A 15,991-nucleotide genomic window follows, 5' to 3' on the forward strand; every position below is an offset into this window, starting at 1 on the left:
CAGCACAAAAGGAAATGAGACAGGCAGGTCCAGCATTTGGCCCAGAAAAACAATAACCTGAGCATAGGCCCCCACTGACCACATAGACAGTGGAGAGGTGGTTGGTGCGCAGCTCTGTCAGTCACAGAGCCTGCTTGCGAAACTTCGCTGGGTAGCAAGGCACAAGCGTAGGAAAAGGCTAGAGAACCAGAGAGAGACACGGAAATAGGGAAGAGAGAGGAAGAGGGGGGAGGGGGGGGGAAAGAAGAGTTTCCTGAAGCCACAGTGAGACAGAAAACCAACATAGGAAGGGGGAGAAGGGCAAAGGGAAACAGAAAGGGAAACATGTATGGTAAAAGAAGGGAAAAGAAAAGGGGAAGGGAAAAGAAGACCAGGGCTCGCCGGCCATAGTCACGGATAGCAGCATCCGGGAGGAGAACCCGAGGCATCCAAGGAGAAGGCGGAGAAGGTAGAGACAGGTCAGGAGTACAGAAGCGGCAGGGATCAGGAGGTAGGCATTTAGGGAAAAAGCAGGCACATGAGACAAACGAGTCACTGCGGAGAACAGCAAGGACCTCCTCCAGACTGAGTAAGAAAACTAAGAGCTGACAGATGGCCGGAGGGTGTATAAATGAGGCATGTCTATTCAAGCCAGTAATTCCACAGCCACTCAGCATATGGGGGTGCAAAGCCTCCCTCCATTCCGTAAACCAATAAGCAGAAAAGGATATTGTGGAGAGGTCATTCACTCGCAGGTATCAGGGAAAAAGATCTTGCGGGAAAGGAGTTCAGTTCTGAGTGTCCAGGCGTTCCAGCCATGATATAACAGCCTCAGGAACATCAAAGAACTGCACTCTTCCTTCCCCCTCAACCTGCAGGCGGGCAGGAAAGAGCATGGCATATTTGATTTTCTTGACGCGAAGTCTGCGCTTGGCCTCAAGAAAGGTCTTGCGTTTCTTCTGTACTTCGGCCGAAAAATCGGGGAAGATCGCAATCCTCCCATTCCCAAAGGGGATATTGCCCTTTTCCCTGTTGAGGCGCAGAATGGTGTCTCTGTCCCTGTAGTTAAGCATCTTGGCAATAAAGGTGCGGGGGGGCACCCCCTGAGGAGGGGGCTTCCCTGACAAACGGTGGGCACGTTCCACGGTGAATGTGGGGGAGAAGGCCTCCCGGCCATAGGTATCAGTCAGGAGACGTTTCAAAAAATCAGCCGGATCCCTGCCCTCAGCCCCCTCTGGCAGCCCGATCAGCCTGATGTTACATCGTCGCAGACGATTTTCCATGTCATCCTGCTTGACTAAAAGCTGGCTCACCTGAAGTTGGAGGCAATCAGAGACATGCTGCAGGGGGGGCAGGGAGTCCTCCACACCACTGATTCTACGCTCGGCCTCGTCAACCCGGTCCCGCAGCTTCTGCTGGTCCTGGCGGATCAGGGATTTGTCCATCTTGACTTCCTCAATTTTCGCCGTAAGGGAAGCTTGGCACAAAGAAATCGCATCCAAAACTCGGATAGTGTCTGCAGCCACCACGCTCCCCCCCGCTCCCGCCTCAGCGCCATCTTGAGCAGCACTGTCCTTCTCCATGCGGCGGAACTTATCGAGCTTCGCTACGGTGTCCGTGGATTTCTTCGGTGGTGACATGATACCTGGGGTGTCAGGACACAGGTAGGACGCCGCGGAGCCAGAAGTAGGGTCCGGGATGCAGGATAAAAGGGGTAACAGGATAATCAGCCGGCGGAGCTCTGTTCACTAGCTTCCTACTTCATGCCGCTCCAGGCCATGCCCCAATGTGATATAATTTTAATCAGCCTACTTTAATTATTTTTTTTAATAAATTTATGGAGGTAAAAAAACGGAATATACATTGGGGTTACTTATTAAAACTGGAGCGTGCAAAATCTGTTGCAGCTCTGCATTGGAACCAGTCAGCTTTCAGGTTTCATTGTCAAAGCTTAAATGAACAAGCTGAAGTTATATGTTGATTGGCTACCATGTACACCTGCACCAGATTCGGAGTGCTACAGTTTTAGTAAATCTTTCCCAATGTGTTGGGAAAAATTACATATATACATTTTTTTTTTAATGTTTTACAATTTGTTCCCAATCAAAAGCAAGAGAATAAAATATACTGTATGTATACAACAAATGCTCAGTTGAAATCAGAGAGCAGCTTGTAGCACTTTAGGCCTGAAACTAGCATCAGAGGAGGCCTGAACATCCAACCGGTAAAACTTAAACATGTGAACCAAATACCAAGTGATATCATTGCAAAACTGAGATGCGGATGATTAATGCTTAAAAGCCCTTGAAGCACTAACGGATCTGGTAGAGTGTGCCTTAACAGGGAAGAGAGGAATCCTATTCATGGGACTATAGGCTCAAATGATGACTGGTCTAATCCACATAGCAATGGTGGAGTGAGAAGCAGGGTGACTCCTGTGGGAACCTTCTGTTAGGATAATAAAGGGGTCCAATTGCTGAAGAAGAGTCAGTAGCTATGAGGTATATATTATGTTTAAACAGTGGAAAGAAATTTCTTTGGAATGTTTCAGAGGAGGACAAAAGGATTTAAGAACAATGTCCTGGTCGAAGTTGAAGGAGGAAACCACCTTAGGGAGGAAAAAGGATCTCTGCATAAACCTGTCTTTTTGTAGAACCAGCAAAAGATCTTTACAGGATAAGACTGCTAACTCAGAGAGCCTCTGCATAGATGTGATAGTCACAGGAAAAGCCACCACGTCCGTGAAGCCAGAAAAGGGGCTATCCAAAGAATTGATTTGAAGGGCTGAAAGAAATTTGGGTAACAACCCACAAAGTCAAATGGGAACATACAGGAGGAGAAATGTGTAACACTCTACACAAAGACCTTAACTAAGTAATAAAAGACCAATGGTTTCTAAAACAAACCAGTCAAGACATTTGCCTCTTGGTGGTACTTATTGCTAGATGTTCTTCTAGACTGGAAGAAGGACAGGATGCATCCCGTGGAGTATTGACAAGGAAAAAATGTCCTTGTTTCGCACCATGTGCCTTTCTAAGTGTGATTACATTTCCTAGCCTACAAGAGGGTATGGATGACTGAATCCACTTGGACCCTGTCCCTTAGGGCCCTGGCTTTACCAGCCATGCCATCAAAGCCACTGACCAAGAAGCAGTATGGAGGACCAACCCTTAGAACAGAAGTTCTTGATGATGCAGAGTCTGCCAGGAGTCTGAGTATGTAAGAAAATACACCAAGGTATATTCCCCGCGCCAAAGAATGTTATAAACAATGGTGTAAGTAGATAATGGTATAAAGATATATAAAGTGAATGGTGCAGCAGCAGCTATAGATTATAGAGGGTATTGAAGATATTTAGCCCTATCACAAAGGGCTAACTACAGCGCTTGCTGAGTAAACTTATGATATTAGAAAAAAAACAGTTTATAGCTCACTTTTGTAATAAATTAGTTTGTGCCCCAATTTGCATCAATGACTTTATAAATATAATAATAATAATGAATAAATAGATACAATCAGTAAATAGAAAATGACAAAAGATGAATGTTGACTGATCACATATAATAAAGTCCAAAATAAGTTACTGTAGTGCTCAAAATGATCAAAAAGTCCTTTGTGACTGTATATATCCAATGGTACAAAAGTGCAAGTGCTCAAACGTGGGTATCCAAAAAATTCTGTGACATCGATTTGTTTCACCGTGTTTTGTGAGTAGATTAAATCACTTACCAGATCCAATGGGTCCTATGTGCCTTATAGCATTAGGACCACTCATGCTTAATTGCCCCCTGGGCTTAGATGGGTTCCCCTTTAAAACTCCTATGGACTGGTCTCAGGCTCCTCCTCACACAAGCTGACCGCTGACCACCATTGTTTTACTTGTATACACTACCTGGTTTTAAAACCCATTTTGTGGGTAATAAACTAACTTTGAGATACTATACCATCTGGAGCTTCTTTTTCCCTTCCTCCATATTCATTTGGTTTCATACCCTGTTGTGAGGAGGAGCCTGATACCAGTCCATAGGAGTTTTAAAGGGGAACCCATCCCAGCTCAGGGGGCAATTAAGCGCGAGTGTTCCTAATGCTATAAGGCATATAGGACCCATTGGATCTGGTAAGTGATTTAATCTACCCACAAAACACGGTGAAACAAATCGATGTCACAGAATTTATGGACACCCATGTTTGAGCACTTGCACTTTTGAACAATTGGATATATACAGTCACAAAGGACTTTTTGATCATTTTGAGCACTACAGTCACTTATTTTGGACTTTATTATATGTAATCAGTCAACATTCATCTTTTGTCATTTTCTATTTACTGATTGTATCTATTTATTCATTATTAATATAATATTTATAAAGTCACTAATGTAATATCGTTTTCAGCCAAGGAAGCTGCCATCTTGACTTCTGTTTAATCTTCAACTGCCATGATGCTTCACATGTGATCAATTATGACACCAGCCATTGGATGGTTTGACAGTTTGGTTGAGACTACAACCAATGTGACAGCTACATTCCTGAGAATATAACTGTTTTTTGAAACTTGAAACTTTGAAAATTATTAATATAATATTTATAAAGTCACTGATGTAAATTGGGGCGCAAACTAATTTATTAGATAAGTGAGCTATAAACAGTTTTTTTCTAATATAATAAGTTTACTCAGCAAGCACTAAAGGAGTCTGAGTATGTCTAAGAACTGCAATCTCCTTTGCAAGTTCAATGCTATGAGAATCACCAAAATGCCCTCCCTCTTAATTTTGCAGAGAAGAAGTTGGCAAAGCAAAAAGGCATAGATCAGCTGCAGCTGATCCCATGGAGTCACTGTGATGGCCAGGGGATACTTGAACATGATGACAAGCCTGTAAAATTATTGGTAAATCTGGATGCCAGAAGGGCACCTCCAGATGAACAGCCCACTCCCCCAGATACAGATGCCGATGACTAAGAAAGTCTCCCGGACAATTTTCCACTCCTCGAATATGGATGGCAGACAGGGCTGGAGCATGCAGTTCTGATTAAGAAGAGTATAAAGTCTGTTTCCTGTTAAGAAACTCAATTCTGGTGTCTTCTTGAAGGTTCATGTAGGCCGTGGAATAGTTGGACTGGATTCCTGTTGGGTGGCCTTGCATTTGAGGAAACAACTAAATCTCCCATTTTCAGAATGTTGATGGAAAGATGGGATTCTTCCAACTTCCAAGTCCTTTGCACAGCAAACAACCTGCCATTCATCATGAAAACCTTCCATGTCTTTGAGGGAAAGGGTTTCCCTGACTTGTTGAAAATCCAACACATCAGTGGGGAGTCTGGTTTGCAGGTCTGGCATATGGGGTAGTCCAATAACTGAGACTGTTTGTTCCTTGCTACCAGAATGTTAAATTGCAGTGGTCAGGTGTAAATCTGGGCACATGACAATTCCTTAAATAAGGCTATCATCAAGCATGAATTGAGGGCAACCCTTGGATCGAAGGGCTTGGGCACATGATCAGATGTGCAAATAAGCATCCTGAATGTCCACTGAGGCCAGAAAATCCTGTAGTAGTAGCGGGCAATGATCCACCCTGCTGATTCCATGCAGAACCTTTGAACCATCAAGTTGAGAGTTTTTAGATCCAGAAAGGGGTGAACACCCCAATTTGACTTGATGCCCTAAAAGTGTTGTCCATTTGTCAGTGGGGCAATGACCCTCTGAGAGTGAAGATGCTAAACAGAAATAAGAAGAACTGCCTGTCTTTGCTGGGAAGGAAGTAAATTTGAGAGCATGAAGCAGGGAGTCTGAAACTCCAGTTTATAGCCCCTGAAATTGCCATTTAGACCCGAACATTGAAGATTTCTTGTGACCAGAAAGCCAAAAAGGCCAACATCTTCTTGTGCACTGCTAGCGGAGGGACATAACGCCAACTGATGATATACTTGGGTTAACCACATTATAGATGTGCTTCTTTTAATACTACAACACGTGAGTTGCCAACAGTATGGTTTCCATCAAATTGCTTTTACTCCTACACTTAGAGGCGCCTCTCCTTCTTGATTGTTTTCAGCCTTGTTGCAATCTGGCTTATTTTCCTATGTTGGTGGCAGCCCTCAGTGAATAGACTTTCTAGCCAGATACCCTTTGTGTTATTTGGACTTTTCCAATGGACTGTATTCATTTTTATAGGTTTTATGTGAACAAAGGTGTTTGCGCCTTTTCCTTGTGTTAGCTTTTATAATACAGAGATGCATGTAATTTTGTTCTGAAATGTGAGTGCAATGTAGCGTGTTTTTAATAAACTTTCATCATTATATATTACACTATGAGTTTTTATGTCATACATATCTCTTTATATTGAGAGTGGAGTCAAGGAACTCGGGGTGTCTGAGGCTGTCCAAATCAGTGTGGATTTGTTTGGGTTTTATCCCCTAATGCGTTTTCTGGCTTTTCATTCATTTGAAAGCCAACAACTTCTGGTAAGCAGCCACTTTTACCTTCACTTCCACGGGATGTTTGGGGAGCCCTTGTCTGCCTGTCTTCTTTCTTGCAGTCATTTTGAGAAGCATAATCTTTTTTTTTTTTTGCACATTTGTGGACTTTTCATCCATTTGTTTATTTTTATGGATATATTATTACTCATGTATGGGTTGTTTTGAAGAATGTTTTATCACTATTTGTATTCACCTATTTTCTGTATTTATTTGTCACTGGTTTATGACAAGCTCTGCATTTTGTATGAACTAAAATTGAAATATAGAAGCCATGGTTAGAATATGCCATGTAAAAACCCTGTGTAGGATATCTGAAGTTCCATCTATCTATATTTTTCCTTTGTACCAAATAAAAAAATGATATTGCTGTGAATATTAAGACACAAATACTAAGGTGTGTTTTGGCACATTTTGCCATTGAAGCCATTCTTTTACTTAAATAATTGCTAGAAAAGAAAATCCCATCTGGTCAGCCCTTTCAGATCATGCTCTAACTTCTGGCTGCCTTGAGGGCTACTAAACAGACTTTCTTCTCGTGTTCTCAGAGAGATCACTTTCCTCCTTGCATTAACTTTAAAACTGCAGACTATAGTTTGAACAACATTAATCTTTTTTACATGTGTAAAAAAAAAAAAAAAACTTTTGAGTTAAAATATGTTACATTAAAAAGTATTAGGAATACTGAGTGATGTATCCCCTAATTCCTTGCTGTACCAATAAAAATCAGTTGTAACCCATAGAAGTATACATACATACACAGTATACTAAACTGGACTTTTAAGGAACCAAATTATCTAGTGGACATAGCTTAAATATGAATATTTACAGTGCTTTACGATAGTATTCGGCCCCCTTGAACTTTTCGACCTTTTGCCACATTTCAGGCTTCAAACATAAAGATATAAAACTGTAATTGTTTGTGAAGAATCAACAACAAGTGGGACACAATCATGAAGTGGAACAAAATTTGTTGGATATTTCAAACTTTTTTAACAAATAAAAAACTGAAAAATTGGGCATGCAAAATTATTTAGCCCCCTTAAGTTAATACTTTGTAGCGCCACCTTTTGCTGTGATTACAGCTGTAAGTCGCTTGGGGTATGTCTCTATCAGTTTTTCACATCGAGAGACTGACATTTTTGCCCATTCCTCCTTGCAAAACAGTTCGAGCTCAGTGAGGTTGGATGGAGAGCGTTTGTGAACAGCAGTTTTCAGTTCTTTCAACAGATTCTCAATTGGATTCAGGTCTGGACTTTGACTTGGCCATTTTAACACCTGGATATGTTTATTTGTGAACCATTCCATTGTAGATTTTGCTTTATGTTTTGGATCATTGTCTTGTTGGAAGACAAATCTCCATCCCAGTCTCAGGTCTTTTGCAGACTCCATCAGGTTTTCTTCCAGAATGGTCCTGTATTTGGCTCCATCCATCCTCCCATCAATTTTAACCATCTTCCCTGTCCCTGCTGAAGAAAAGCAGGCCCAAACCATGATGCTGCCACCACCATGTTTGACAGTGGGGATGGTGTGTTCAGGGTGATGAGCTGTATTGCTTTTACGCCAAACATAACGTTTTGCATTGTTGCCAAAAAGTTCAATTTTAGTTTCATCTGACCAGAGCCCCTTCTTCCACATGTTTGGTGTGTCTCCCAGGTGGCTTGTGGCAAACTTTAAACAACACTTTTTATGGATATCTTTAAGAAATGGCTTTCTTCTTGCCACTCTTCCATAAAGGCCAGATTTGTGCAGTATATGACTGATTGTTGTCCTATGGACAGAGTCTCCCACCTCAGCTGTAGATCTCTGCAGTTCATCCAGAGTGATCATGGGCCTCTTGGCTGCATCTCTGATCAGTCTTCTCCTTGTATGAGCTGAAAGTTTAGAGGGACGGCCAGGTCTTCGTAGATTTGCAGTGGTCTGATACTCCTTCCATTTCAATATTATCACTTGCACAGTGCTACTTGGGATGTTTAAAGCTCGGGAAATATTTTTGTATCCAAATCCGGCTTTAAACTTCTCCACAACAGTATCTCTGACCTGCCTGGTGTATTCCTTGTTCTTCATGATGCTCTCTGCGCTTTAAAGGGATCTCTAAGACTATCACAGTGCAGGTGCATTTATACAGAGATTTGATAACACACAGGTGGATTCTATTTATCATCATTAGTCATTTAGGTCAACATTGGATCATTCAGACATCCTCACTGAACTTCTGGAGAGAGTTTGCTGCACTGAAAGTAAAGGGGCTGAATAATTTTGCACGCCCAATTTTTCAGTTTTTTATTTGTTAACAAAGTTTGAAATATCCAATAAATTTCGTTCCACTTCATGATTGTGTCCCACAATCATTGTTGTTGATTCTTCACAAAAAATTACAGTTTTATATCTTTATGTTTGAAGCCTGAAATGTGGCAAAAGTTCGCAAAGTTTAAGGGGGCCGAATACTTTCGCAAGGCACTGTAAATGGTATACATACAGCCTATCTGATGCAATACATGGATAAAAAAAACAGACTCCAGTGTCACATCTCATATCCCCATGTATAATGAAACATCTCAAAATGTCATATTTTAATATCATACATTTCCTTTTTACAGAGTGCTTTTATAGCGCACAACAATACCAGTGCATACTCAATGTCTTCAGGACTATAGGATGAGTGATCAGTAAAAATCTTCAGTGGCTACTCAGTGATCCCACATGGATAGAGACACCACTAAATCTTTTTTTCATATACTGGATTAAACAAGCTGTATATGCTATTTTAATTATCATTTACAAAAAAATAATGAATTTTAAGAAATATACCCACTAGATAATTTGCTACCTTGAAAGTCCTATTTAGTTTATATAGTACTAGACATTAAGCCCGTTAAATTAATGGGCGCTAGAACATATGTGGTCAAACATTTGTAAAAACAGACTTGTTCCAGTTAGGCGTACTTTGCTACTAAAGTCAGTTTGCTTATAAATGTCCCTTTAATAGCGTGTCTATGTTCTGCGATTTTTTTTTTTACAGTAATGCACTTACAGATTTCATTCAGGCGTGTTTTGCGTCTGCAGTCTTTCTATTTGCAAATGTCCCGTTCAAAATGTGTCTTTTCCTTCCATTTTTTTGTAAGGTTTCGCAATCACACTCGCAGATTTTCTGTAGGCGTACTTTGCTACTAAAGTCAGTTTGCTTATAAATGTCCCTTTAATAGCGTGTCTATGTTCTGCCTTTTTTTTTTTTTACAGTAATGCACTTACAGTGGTAGATTTCAATCAGGCCATGTCCCTTTAACAGCGTTTCTACAGTCGCAGATTTGCTTTGCTGAGTGTGACAGTTTTTTTCCTCTGTTTAAATGATCCTTTTCCAGACAGCAACAGCTTTTTTCCTTTAAAAATTAATCATGGCTCTATTCGCTTTTTTCACCACAATAATCACAGTCAAAGGGTTTGCCAAGTATAAGTTCCCTCATGCAATTCCAAGTATAAGTTTCCTCATACAATGTCCTTTTAATATCTTTAAGTCTCTCCCTCATCAGCCTCCTTGTCTGACCTGTCACACACTGTGCACTGCGTCCCTGTTGCTCTAGCAATCTAGCAATCCAATCTAGTGTCCCCATCGGAGTGCCTCCTTACATCAGTGTCCCCACGGAGTGCCTCCTTACATCAGTGTCCCCACTGGAGAGTGCTCCCTTACATCAGTGTCCTCACTGGAGAGTGCTCCCTTACATCAGTGTCTCCACTGGAGAGTGCTCCCTTACATCAGTGTCCCCACTGGAGAGTGCTCCCTTACATCAGTGTCCCCACTGGAGAGTGCTCCCTTACATCAGTGTCCCCATCGGAGTGCTCCCTTACATCAGTGTCCCCATCGGAGTGCTTCCTTACATCAGTGTCCCCACTGGAGAGTGATCCCTTACATCAGTGTCCCCATCGGAGTGCTCCCTTACATCAGTGTCCCTATCAGAGTGCCTCCTTACATCAGTGTCCCCATCGGAGTGCTCTCTTACATCAGTGTCCCTATCAGAGTGCCTCCTTACATCAGTGTCCCCATCGGAGTGCTCTCTTACATCAGTGTCCCCATTGGAGCGCTCTCTTACATCAGTGTCCCCATCGGAGTGCCTCCTTACATCAGTGTCCCCATCGGAGTGCCTCCTTACATCAGTGTCCCTTTATGTGTCCAGGTCAGAGTTCCCCTGTATGAGCCCCGGTTAAAGTGCCCCTGGTCAGAGTCCCCCTTTAATAATGCTGTCAGAGTCCCCCTTAATAATGCGGTCAGAGTCCCCCTTAATAATGCGGTCGGAGTCCCCCTTAATAATGCGGTCAGAGTCCCCCTTAATAATGCGGTCAGAGTCCCCCTTAATAATGCGGTCGGAGTCCCCCTTAATAATGCGGTCAGAGTCCCCCTTAATAATGCGGTCAGAGTCCCCCTTAATAATGCGGTCGGAGTCCCCCTTAATAATGCCGTTGGAGTCCCCCTTAATAATGCCGTTGGAGTCCCCCTTAATAATGCAGTCGGAGTCCCCCTTAATAATGCAGTTGGAGTCCCCCTTAATAATGCAGTTGGAGTCCCCTTTAATAATGCGGTCGGAGTCCCCCTTTAATAATGCGGTTGGAATCCCCCTTTAATAATGCAGTCGGAGTCCCCCTTTAATAATGCCGTCGGAGTCCCCCCTAAAATAATGTCGTCGGATTCCCCCTTTAATAATGCCATCGGAGTCCCCCTTTAATAATGCCATCAGAGTCCTCCTTTAATAATTCGGCCGGAGTCCCCCTTTAATAATGCCGTCGGAGTCCCCCTTAATAATGCCGTCGGAGTCCCCCTTAATAATGCAGTCGGAGTCCCCCTTTAATAATGCCGTCGGAGTCCCCCTTTAATAATGCCATCAGAGTCCCCCTTAACTACCTCAATACTGGGCACTTAAACCCCCTTCCTTCCCAGACCAATTTTCAGCTTTTAGCGCTGTTGCATTTTGAATGACAATTGCGCGGTCATGCAACACTGTACCTAAACCAAATTTGTGTCATTTTTTCCCCACAAATAGAGCTTTCTTTTGGTGGCATTTGATCACCGCCAGGTTTTTTCTTTTTTGGTGCACAAATAAAAAAAGACCGAAAAGTTTGAAAAAAAAAAGTTTTTTTGTTTAGGTTATAAAATTTTGTAAATAGATATGTTTTTTCCTGCACTGATGAGCATTGATGACGCCGCACTGACAGGCACTGATGAGGAGACACTGATGGGGTGGCACTGATGGGGTGGCACTGATGGGGTGGCACTGATATGCAGCACTGATGGGCACTGATAGGTAGCACTGATATGCAGCACTGATGGGCACTGATATGTGGCACTGATAAATAGCACTGATATTCAGCATTGGTGGGCACTGATAGGCAGCGCTGATGGGCACTGATAGGCAGCACTGATGGGCACTGATAGGCAGCACTGATGGGCACTGATAGGTGGCACTGATGGGCGGCACTGATCGGCACTGATGGGGGGCACTGATGGGCACTGATAGGCAGCACTGGTGGGCAATAATGGGCACTGGTGGGTGGCACTGATAGATGGCAATAACGGGCACTGGTGGGCAGCACTGATAGATGGCATTGGTGGGCAGCACTAATAGGGGGGCACCACTGGCAGGCTCTCTGAGCCCTGTTTGCCATCCCTGGTGGCCATGGTGGGCATCCCTGGTGATCATGGGTGGGCATCCCTGGTGGCTCTAGTGGCACCCCCTCCCCCCAGGGCTGCACTGGTAATCAATCATCTGATTACCAGCACAGACCCCCCTGTGATCAGTGAGTAATTAGAAATACTCACTGATCACCCCGGCTGCAGTATCGATCCTCTGATCTTCTCCTCACTGACAGGATCTGTCAGGAGGAGAAGAGATCGAAGCCGTTACAACGGCTGTATTGACATTACATGACGGCTGTGATTGGACACAGCCATCATGTGATCAGGAGGGCCAATCACAGGGCCCTCCTGCCGAGGCTTGTTGCTCTGTGTCCTAGGGACACAGGCACATCGAGATCGCGCCGCTGCACGTGACCGCAGCGGCGCAATCTCTCTCCTTCTGAAGGACGTTCCAGAACGTCCGATCAGAAGGAGGAGACTCCCACCCGGTCGTATATTTACAATGGCCCGGGTGGGAGGTGGTTAATAATGCCGTTAGAGTGTCCCCCTTTAATAATGCCGTTGGAGTCCCCCTTTAATAGAGCCGCCGGAGTCCCCTTTAATAATGCCGTCGGAGTCCCCTTTAATGTGCCCCGATAAGAGCTGTGTTTGTGTTCTCTAATCAGACAATATTCCCATATATATATATATATATATATATATATATATTTATATATATATAATATACACAGTACAAAATGTCAGCTTCACAGAGTAATGAGACGCCTCCTACTCTCTCTCTCTCTCTCTACTTATCTGCTATGTAACCCCGATGGTGTACACAGAGCCCATGTGTGCTGCTGAGCAGATAACTTCTACTGTCTGATTGGTAGGTGGGAGTGGTTTATGCAAATTACCCACAGAACTGCAGAGCTGATCACATGCTGCAGTGCAATGCTGTATTTATTCGTTTCTAATATATATATATATATATATTGTGCAGAATGAAATGCAAAGTCTTTAATATATATGTGCATTATGAAGTACATTGAATACGACATTTAAATGGCTTTTACTATTCATGACATAATTCATCGTCGTAATGTGAAAAGGCAGTTGTTATGGACTGGCAGCAGTGACTGCCAGCTATTCACTCAGATGCGGCTGTGTGTTGCCACCCACAGTTTGGGAAGTCCTGCCCTAACTGCCTGAAGTAGGCTGGGGCAAAGTCTCTGCACTCCCAACGACTGTCCGTGGGGCACATGGACACAGGGACAGCACGCAGAGACACTTGGATTTTAGTATTATAGATGTATGCTTCTAAGGTTTGAAACATTCATTGGGATTATGGTACCTGTATATATAATTATTACTTTAGGCTGTCTATCTACATGATTACACTTAAAGTCAATTAAGAATCTTCTAGTAGTTTATGCAATATAATTTCATTTATGGTTATCTCCGTGTTGAAGTTAACAGTAAACCTTCAGACCCCTGTGACACATGTACTGATTCTTGCATTTAACAAGATAGCAGCCATGAAACTACAGGCATGAGAAGCTCTTGTTTGACCCTAACCTCAAAGTGAATATTTTTGTGTTCAGATATTTTAATCTCAATGTACTGTCTAAGAGCAGGCAGAAAATTGTGGGGGGTGTGGCTTGGTCCCGATCCAAGATGGCTGCTTAGCTCCGGGCTCCTGCACTTGACGGCCTGATCTTTTCTGACTGCTGCCCAAAATCTCCCCCTCTCTGCTACCCGACCATGGGGAGTACTTCCCGGAGCTCCTCGGCTACCCGATTCCGGTCACCGCGGGAACCGGAGACTCAGATTGGCCGACATATCCCTGAAATCTTCCGCTCCCAGGCTAGAGACACTCAGCGGCCTACTCCCTCTCCTTCCAGCCTGCCTCGCTCCCGCTCACCTAGTAGGACCCCCCCGGGAGATGGCGCCTCATCGTCTGAAGCGATTATGCCCAAATCAGCGGCTGCCCTGTCGTTTGCGGACTTACAGATGGTGGCCATGGACATTAAGCTGGACATTAAAGCTACCTTCTCTGCGGCCATAGCGGAACTCCGGAGCGACTTCCAGGCTATGGCAATGCGTGTGGAAGAAGTGGAATCCACTACTGCCCGCCATGATGCCTCGCTATGTCACGTCCAACAAGTCACAGAATCCCATGCAGCCCTCCTAAGGGATTTGAATCGACATGTGGAGGATCTGGACAACAGGGGTCGGCGAAAGAACTTGCGGGTGCGTGGCATCCCTGAGAGTGTGGAACACCAGAATCTTCCGCAGGCTGTGGTGGCCATTTGCAATGATCTACTGGGCAGACCTCCTGAAACACCTGTCGTCCTGGAGCGGATCCACCGTGCCCTGCGCCCTCGGGGCAGGGACAATGATCCGCCTAGAGACGTGGTCTGCTGCCTGGCAAACTTCCAGGTGAAGGAGGACGTTTTGAGGAATGCCAGAGTCCGCCAGCACCTCACATATAATGGCGCCGAAATCAAGATGTTTCAGGACCTCTCTAACATCACTTTACAGAGACGGAGAGAACTGCGCCCCCTGCTGGATGAGCTTCGCTCTAGAGCTATAATCTATCGCTGGAAGTTCCCCTTTGGTCTTTCGGCCACTTCCCAGGGCCGCACCGCTCTTCTCCCGGTTCCAGAGGACCTGGAACATTTCTGCTCCACATTGGCCATCCCCTATATCCACTTACCAGACTGGTACAGTGAATTCCGCCTCTCGCCTCTTCAGCGTGACGCTCCGATGGAGGGCGTACAACCGGCGGGCAACTTCAATTATGGCAGCAGCAGACGTAGAGCTCACCCGCCTTCTTCTCCACCGGCTGAGGGCGCTGGTCTACCCCGCAACGGCAGTCCGACGGCGTCCCCTGACCACCGCCGAGCACGATGTATGCCCTAAATGATGCAGTTTCTCTGGCGTGAGTACCGGTTGTCCCCTGTGACGGTTTGTCCCGAGTTCTGAGTTTTTTCCGGACACGATCTGCCTGCTCAGTGTGTATCCCCATCACCTACTCACCGTAATTACTACCCTTCTCTGGCCTGGACAATGGGATGTTGCTGTGTTCGAGGGGGCCCCCTGTCAGCTTGTTTCCCTCCGGACGCTATGCTGTGCCGTAACCCGTTGGTCCCTGCACTGTCTGTTTAGGTCACTTCACCTGCTGATCCGTGGATGCCTTGCTCCCTTGGATGCCCGACCTCCCCCCGCACTGCCTTTTGCTTTCCTGCTGTTGTAGATGATGCCGTGGAGGTGGCTGCCCTCCCCCCCCCCTCCTGCCGAACTCTGTCCCCGCTCACGGTGTTGTGCTTCACCGAACCTCCTGCTATCCGGACGTGTTGTCTCACCCCTTGCCACTGGCAACTCCGCTTCCAGTCTAACTCTCCGCCTACTTGGACCCTCCTGGTCGCTACTGATTTCCAACACCGCTGACTTTCCTTATGGGTGCTGCTGACTGTGTGTGTCTAAGAAAGTCCTGCTCTCTTGCGGTCAATACTGTGTCGTGCACTGAGGGATGCGAGCTGTGTTCTGCATTGTCATGCCGGCTGGCTCCTTCGGTGTGTGACCCCCTATCTGACGGCCTTATCGTATGAGAATGTTTTGAGGGGACTGTCTTCTTCTGTTGTGGTTGGGGGAACGGGGTGGGGGGGTGGTGGCGGTGGTTGGGGGGGGATTGGGTATCTCGGGCTGTGGTTTCCTTATTGCTGCCTTTTCTCCACCGTATACTTTGCCTCTCTGCGCCCCGGCCTTTCCCTTGGTGGTGCGGGAGATTCCGCCACCTGGGGGTTGCTGGGGGGCAGACTGGCTCTATGGGGATTTTCTCGCTAGCTCCTTGGAGGAATCTCCTTTTGTAACTAGATAATTGGGGCATGTATGCTGTTTTCATGGTTCTATGCACACTAACGATCTTCTC

This window comes from Pelophylax lessonae, assembly GCF_965119305.1.
Source record: "Pelophylax lessonae genome assembly, chromosome: 9".
Taxonomy (NCBI): domain Eukaryota; kingdom Metazoa; phylum Chordata; class Amphibia; order Anura; family Ranidae; genus Pelophylax; species Pelophylax lessonae.